Source organism: Sinocyclocheilus rhinocerous, unplaced genomic scaffold (assembly GCF_001515625.1).
Source record: "Sinocyclocheilus rhinocerous isolate Xijiao unplaced genomic scaffold, SAMN03320098_v1.1 scaffold1486, whole genome shotgun sequence".
Lineage (NCBI taxonomy): Eukaryota > Metazoa > Chordata > Actinopteri > Cypriniformes > Cyprinidae > Sinocyclocheilus > Sinocyclocheilus rhinocerous.
The window spans coordinates 89,158-97,533 of NW_015629508.1; the positions used below are offsets into that span (position 1 = coordinate 89,158).

General features: G+C 33.8%; 1 pseudogene; it reads right to left on the reverse strand.

Annotated features, from left to right (window-relative positions):
- The window catches only part of LOC107739001 (importin-11-like), a 139,894-nt pseudogene that overhangs the window by 60,932 nt on the left and 70,586 nt on the right, over positions 1–8,376 (reverse strand).

An 8,376-nucleotide genomic window follows, 5' to 3' on the forward strand; every position in this document is an offset into this window, starting at 1 on the left:
TTCTTTTTTTTTTGTCACAAATTGGCAAAAAGTGTGAAAAGGCTTGTTCCTGCATCAGCAAAGTGTTGCTCAGTGGTGTTCTCAGTTAAACCAAGCTCAAGATATCCAGCTACTGTAGCCTTCGGATGGTTTAAATGTGAGTGTCACTCATCTCCTCAGGGGCTGGAGTGAGACAGAAACTGCTCCTGACTCATGGAGCAAAAAAAGAAAACGAAAAAAAAAAGACAAGATGAAATGAGCAGCTTGCGGGATCCCATGTGGAGGAAGATGGAGAAGCACTGTTGTAATTTTCAAATACACCCATCAATAACAAGCCCCTGTCCGCATGTGTGTTCATACTCTCACAGCAGGAAGGGATGAAGTGTATCGTACAATAATAAAGGTCTTCTGCAAGTGTCAGAAAACCTGAGAAGTGCTCAGCAGTGCTGGAGGGCATTTGTTCATATTCACAGACGACGACGGTGAAAATAAGGCACCCCATCGGTGAAGGTACGCGCATCACGTTCAAGTGAGCACTTGACACACAGACAGAATGCTAAACACCCGACTCAACCGTTTCAAAGGCTCGTTATCTGTTTCATTCTTGGCCCCACGGGTATGCCGTACCTGTACGAGATGGATGAGGGTAGTGAGGATGGCACAGCGGAGCATGTTGTGTTCTTCAGACTGCTTCCAAAGAAGAGGAAGGTACTGAACCAAGCCGCCCACGTACAGTCGAATCTAGAAGAGAGGGGGAAAAAGTCTAGCACTGATCTTAATTGCAAAGGAACACACACAAAATATATGTTTGTTTGAACTTGAATGTTTCAGATTAATAAAAAGAGAAAAAAAATCTGAAAACAGGTCAATAAATTATGAATGAAATTAAACAAATTTATAAAGAAATACATTTAAAGAATGATAATAATAGTAACAAAAAAAAAATAGTAATAAAAACGAATTGTCATAATCAAAATCACTATCATCACTATATTTTTACCCTATTTTTCTTTGAACTTATGTTATGTTATGACCCATTTATCCAGTCTGACAACAACATCAAATTATTAATTTACATTTCTAAAAATGTTTAAATAAAAACAACCTTTTATTATTATGATTATTATCCTGTTTTTCTTTGAATGGCCCTGAAATGTCAATACAACTGATTTATTTATTTATGTTTTAATACCATATCAGCAACAATGGCTATATTTGTGGCAACATTAACAGTATCATTTCAATACATCTTAAGAAGCAATCACTATACAAAAACATACAAATAACAACAATAGTGCTGATAAAACTCATATAGAATCTTTCAATTTAATCAATGATAAAAATTCTACATTTTTTTGTGGCAAGAGCTACTTCAGTCTTAGTAAGCGCTATGGTGCAGGTTTTTATTTTTATGCTGCTCTTGCATTATTCTGCCCTGCGATTTGGTACCTGATTTAATGAACAATATTCCATGAATTATTCCTATGGATTACATTTGGAATCTCTGTTTGAATCCACCCTCACATCTCTCTCCTGGTCTATTTTTGCAGTGGTGCATTAAAACTTTTCTTATTAGCATCCTTTACTGTTGGAATGTTTCTCCAGCAGAGCAAAAAATGAAATTCAGAACAATGTCATCAAAATACATCTTATTTACATATAAATGAAAAACTCATCAGTGCTTCCAATGTTGACTTCTTAATGATACTTCACATGTAAATTACTAACATACTTAACACTTTCTCATTGCAATTGAATGCCGTAGTTTAGTAAACATTTAGTAAACATTGTGGTTTTTTGCTGTCAAGCTCCTTGCATTTTGGTGCTTTATCAGCATTTTCTTCTGCTCAAAGGAAAACACAGTTTAAATACACCACAAGCAGTCTGTCACTGTACACCAACCACTGATGACAGTATTTGCATATCTTTTAAAAAAGAAACATGCCTAAATTAACTGCAAAATATTTTGTAAATTAATCGGATCACACTGCCAATTTGAACCTTTAAATATAATTTTAACCCCTGCCTGCACTAAAATAAAGGTGCTTTAAAGGGGTCATATGATGCTTTTTTAAAGATCATTATTTTGTGTATTTGGTGTAACAGAATATGTTGACATGCTTTAATGTTCAAAAAACACATTATTTTTCAAATACTGTACATTATTGTAGGTCCTCTATGCCCCGCCTCTCTCAAACGCTTCGTTTTCTACAAAGCCCCCTCCTTTAGTCTTTGCAACTTCAGGGATCTTATCTATGCACAATCAGCTTGTAACACTCCAAAGAGAAAGGAAAACTTGAAATCGCATCATATGACCCCTTTAAAAGGTTCTTCACAGCGATGGCATAGAAGAACCATTTTTGGTTCTACAAAGAACTATTCAGTCAAAGGTTTTTTAAAGAACCATCTCTTTCTTACCTTTTTATAATCTGAAGAACCTTCTTTCTCCACAAAGAACCTTTCATGAAACAGAAAGGTTCTTCAGATGTTAAAGTTTCTTTATGGAACCATTTAGACAAAAAGGTTCTTCTATGGCATCGTGAAGCACCTTTATTTTTTAAGAGTGTACACGTGACAACACTAGTGTTTTCACAAAGGTCTTACCATAGATGTGTTTTTTTTTACTGCTGTGCCTTTAAGACAAAACAACATCCCATGTGAAGTGAGGAAAATAAATGTGCTGAATAAACAATCAAAAGTTAATTGCAACTTTATTTCTCACAATTACAACTTCAGATATTGTAATTGGGAGAAATAAAGATGCAATTGACTATTTTTTAACTCTAGGTTGAAACGGCTTCAACAGATTTTAATTGTTATTGTTTCTTGTAATTGTGATTTTATATCTCACAGTGTGACTCTTTCTAATTTTAAACTTTTTTTCACAAAACACAATCACGTACACAATCAAGTACATACATGCTGCTCACATATTATTGTAGCCGAGTTTGTGCTTATTATAGTGCTATTAAACTTTAGCCATTAAAATGTTTATAAGCAACTGAAAAAAGCACAAATGTCAGGGCATGTCAAAACTTCTCCAGGGCCCCAAAACACCCTCGGACCCCAGAGGGTTAAGCAGAAACAGGCAGAAAAGGGCTTCCCTCAATGTAAGACTGAAATGATAAGGGATCGTATTCACAAGAAACTCTTTCTCTTTTTCTTTAAAATGCTGCACTTCCCTAATTCTAGGATCCTTCAGAAGAGCCGCAGGTGCTACACAAAGACAGGAACTCTGACAAACTTTCATATTTTACTCTTATATTGTTTGTTCTTCTAACAGTATCTACCCAACATTCTGTGATTTCTGATTATACAACAGACATGATCATACAATAGGCATGATTTTAGCTCATAGGCATCACTAAAGTGGATGATCATGTGTCAATGTTATTATCAAAGTCTTGTGCCTAGAACATTCCACACCTTTTAAAATGAGACAGCCAGTTGAGATTTCATACCATGAGTGACATAAGCTTTAACAAAAGGTGAAAAGAGCTAAGCTCTGGCAAGAGGAACTTATGACAAAGCAGTTAAAGATCAAGGAGAGTATGACGGTAAAGCCATTATTTCACAAGTAGCGAAAAAGATAAAAAAAATTGTCAAAAGATACATTTCTAAGCTCTTAATGACGGAAAACGAAAATAAATTTCCTCCTAAGGTGGTACGGCACATTTGCATGAACCAAAAAATGGATGGACGTGCTGCATGAAAACACTTTCATATTTAATACTGGTCATTTGACTAATCTTTAAGCTGAATATATGCTCCTACGGGGCAATACAGAGGAGCACTAAATCATTCGATAGGGCATTAAATATCTCCTGTGCTGCGCACACTTGACATGGAAGGTTACTTCCAATATACACACGGTATGACCGCCTGTAATTTATGCATGTTTGACTAAACAAAGCTTAAATCACGAGCTTTGCATTCTAACATGACTAAAATAAATGTCATTCATCAAATGGCTCAGAGTCAAGGCTCAGGCAATAGCTAAAGGTTATTTTCAAAGCAAGTCGTGGCCTTGTCCTCAGTCAGCATGTTCTGGTAATGACATGACATCAATATGTGTCTTTCAGTGTGCAAAAACAACAGATAGTGTCCTGAGGAATATCTAGAAAAGCAACTGATTTTAGAGTCAAGATTGTACCCTATGCATTCGGATGACTTCATTTGACCTCTCGGAAGGGTTGAAGCTCACCTGGATGCTGACTTTCTCGATGACGCAGGACATAACGTGGAGAACTTGCATTTTGGTGTCACATTCGTTGACCTGTTGTAACAGCTGGAACAACAGGCCGAATATAGACTCCAAGTACTGAAAAGGAATAAAAGAGTTGCTAATGAAGACCTTTAACTCAACAGATTAAATGCAATGACGTCAAATGTTCAAAATAACTAATCTTACCGGTAAGAACTGCTCAGTTCTGAACTCGAAGTCATCCACGGGTAAGGCGGAGTTAAGTGTAATGACTGCAGGTGAGAAGCAATGACCTCTTAAATACACATGATTATCTGACATGCAGATGAATGAGGATGAGAGTGATTAAAGTAATCATACGACGCCATCCAAACAAGTGGGAGTTGTTGAATGGCTACAGGTTAATAGGCAAACTAATTACAAGAGTGCTTAAATGCATCTAATTAAAGCTGACAAATGACCAGCCTGGTGTTAAGTCTGTAAACTACTGCGGGCTTAGCATCACTCAGAGGAAAGGATATCCAGCTTTAGAGTTGTGGCTGTTTCGATGCGAACCTGAAACAGAGAAAAATTGCATTATTATACAAAAATTAATAAGGCATGATCTGCGCTGTGAAGTATGAAATTTTAATGCTGAAGTGTGTCGCTTCCACACTAGTGACACCAAATGAAATGGAAATAATGATTCAGAGATTCCACACCTTCTGAACAAAAGTATTTCTGAAACTTTTTTTTTTTTTTACTGATTCATCATTACTGGATTTCTAAAATAATTTAATGTCAAAGAACATTAATATTTATTAACATTTTCTTATGATTGTTCCTTGACGTCAGGATTGACGCCAACAATTTTAACTTGTTTATTATTACTAGATATTTTTTTTTATTAAATAGCTGATGAAATGTGTGAAAGCTGACTAGAATCATTTTTCTTCATTATATACATTTCCATGAGTTTTCCATAACTGGAAATCAGCTTAAAAGTTCCCTGGGTTTCTATAACTGTAGGAACCCAAGTGTTTGCATACACTGTTTTTTTTTTTTTAAGAAATGTAATTTAATTTTTTTTTTAATTTAAAGAAATCAGTAATAACTTGATTGAATTAAACAATAGTGAAAGTGAGACAGTTATAATATTACTAGTGCTGTCAAACGATTAATCGTGATTAATCACATCCAAAATAAAAGTTTTTGTTTACATAATATATGTGTGTGTACTGTGTATATTTATTATGTATATATCAATACACACACATGCATGTATATATTGCGTATACTGATGTTATTTTTATATATTAAATATATTTATTTATAATATAAATTAAATTAATATAAATATAGACATGTAAATACATTGCAAATATATACTGTATGTGTGTATATTTATATTTATACATAATAAATATACACAGAACACACACATATATTATGCAAACAAAAACTTTTATTTTGGATGCGATTAATCGCGATTAATTGTTTGACAGCACTAAATATTACAAAAGATTTATCTTGAACTTTCAGTTCAAAGAATCTTGGGGAAAAAAAATCAATGTCATTATTTTAAAATGATACTAACTTGCAATAACTTGATTGAATCAACATAGAATGATTTCTGAAGGATCATGTGACACTAAAGACTGAAGTAATGGCTGCTGAAACTTCAGCTTTGTCATCACAAAAATATTACATTTATTAAATATATTAAAATGGAGAGCAGTTATATTTAAACGTAATTACACAATTTCAAAATTTTACTGTTTTTATTGTATTTGCATTTTAATTAATTAAATAAATGCAGCCTTTTTAAAATACCAAATATTACCAACATTTTTGAACGGAAGTATGCGCGATTCCCCAAGGCCCCTTCTGTACCATCACTTTCGCCCTATCCCCATCTGTCAATGTTTAGCCAAACATGTAGTTCCACCCCAAACTCAGGTGGTCTGCCAACCCCTGGTTGACCAGAGTACAGTACACTGCGGCCCACTTCAGGAAGTCTGTGTACAGGTGGCTTACTTATAGTTTTCTCTGCACACTAAACTGGGCTAGGAGAAACTATTTTACACGCTTCACCTCCAAAGAACTCTTTTAAAGGACAGCCATTAATTTCACCTTAAATCAGTGTGGTACATGTTGACAAGAGACCTCTAAGCCTACTCAAGTTTCCTCATCATATAAATCTTGAGAGTTAGCCTGTAACCAAAACAAAATTAACATCATTAAAAGGTCGTGCCGGTATGGGATAACGGAGGAGCCTGAGGGTGTTAGCAAGGATCGCATAAAGAGTACGACTCAAGCAGGTGGCTAATGACAGACCATGCCACCCTCTCACAATGATCTATTATACAGGCTGATGGGACAGCATGCTGCGCTCCACAAACAAGTTTATAACGAGCTATAGCAGGAGATGATGAAATTTCCCCAACACATCAAACTTAACAATCAAGCAATTTTCTGAGTAATAACCAATGGCCTAGAGCAATGCATTTATTAAGTAGTTAACTGACAAAGACCCAAGCGGACAACAAAGACATTTTGGTTTGATTCATCTTTGGATAGTTCTTTCATTTAAAGTCTGTTTACAGCTGGCAGCTGCTTTGTTGCATCACCAATGGTCGCTGTCATTCATGTTAATGGAAATGCTGGAAACTCAATATTGATAACTCTGTTGTTGTATATACTAAAGAAATACCAGTATGCGATGCACAATACCATATTGGTACAATATTAAACATTTTACATTTATTGGTAACAGACGATACTGGATATTTAGGTAACATTATAATAAGGTGTCATGTTAACATTATTTAATACATTAGTTAACATGAACTATGACCAATATTTTTTAACAGCATGCTTTGTTAATGTTAAATACATAAAATACAAATGTTTATTCTTTGTTCATGTTCATTCATAGTTAATTAACGATCGTTAACAGATATTTCACCGATATTTAATTAATGGTAAATTCCTTTTATGTTTATATTTCATAGCAAATTTATATTATTTTGTGGTCATACATAATCATTAATACACTAATACAGTATATATAATAAATGCTGTGCAAGTGACCCATATTCTACAATCCTGGCTGATACAGATAAACCGATAATAGTTTTCTTGTTATTACCAATTACCAGTAAATGTTTATTATTAAAATTCTATATTGATTTGATAGAATATTGACAAATATTTAGAATATTTATATTACTGTTAAAAAACCTAAAAAAATCAGTTTCCACACAAAAATTAATTAATATTAATGTTTTCAGCATGATTTTCGAATGATCATGTGACACTGAAAACTGTATATATAGTCTTCAGTGTCACATGATCCTTCAAAAATCAGTACAGTAATCTAATATTCTAAATATTTGTCTATATATATATATATATATATATATAGACAAATCAATATAGACTTTTAATAATATACATTTACTGGTCATTGGTAATAACAAGAAAATTATTCTCAGTTTATATGTATCAGCCAGGATTGTCATATTTGTGAATATGGAAATATTTTATATTTTACATGGCCATCTTCAAATGCTAAAAACACATCTCTTCCATCTTTATTTGAACCTCTAACTCTAACACTCTCTACTCTATTTCTATTTTATCTATTTGTTGACTTGACCCTAACACTTGCACTCTCTATTCGTTTTCTAACTGCTTGTTTTCTTTAAAAACACTAGCTTTCTCTATTCTTTTTCTAATCTACTTGTTTTCTTTTATTTAGCATAATTACAGGAAACTAACCTTAAACCAAACCCTAACCCTTAACAAAACAATCAGAATCAGAATGAGCTTTATTGCCAGGTATGTTTACACATACGAGGAATTTGTTTTAGTGACAGAAGCTCCACAGTGCAACAGAATGACAGTGACAAAACAGGACACAGATAATAAAAAGAATAATATACAAATATACAAAATAGACAAAGTACAAAATAGCAAAAACACAATATATAATATAGACAATATAGACAATTTTGTATGTAAATGTATTGTTTGTATGGATGTATTGATTTCTTTTTTAGGTGAAGGTGGTCTCTCCTCTCTCATTAGGTCATAGATCTCTCTTATCATTACTCTGCCCTCTCCCCTCATTGTGAATAACAGTTGAGTATAAAAGCTTTGGTGCACCTCCTCACTGGACCTGGCAACGCTCCTGAAGTCCAGAGCTCATA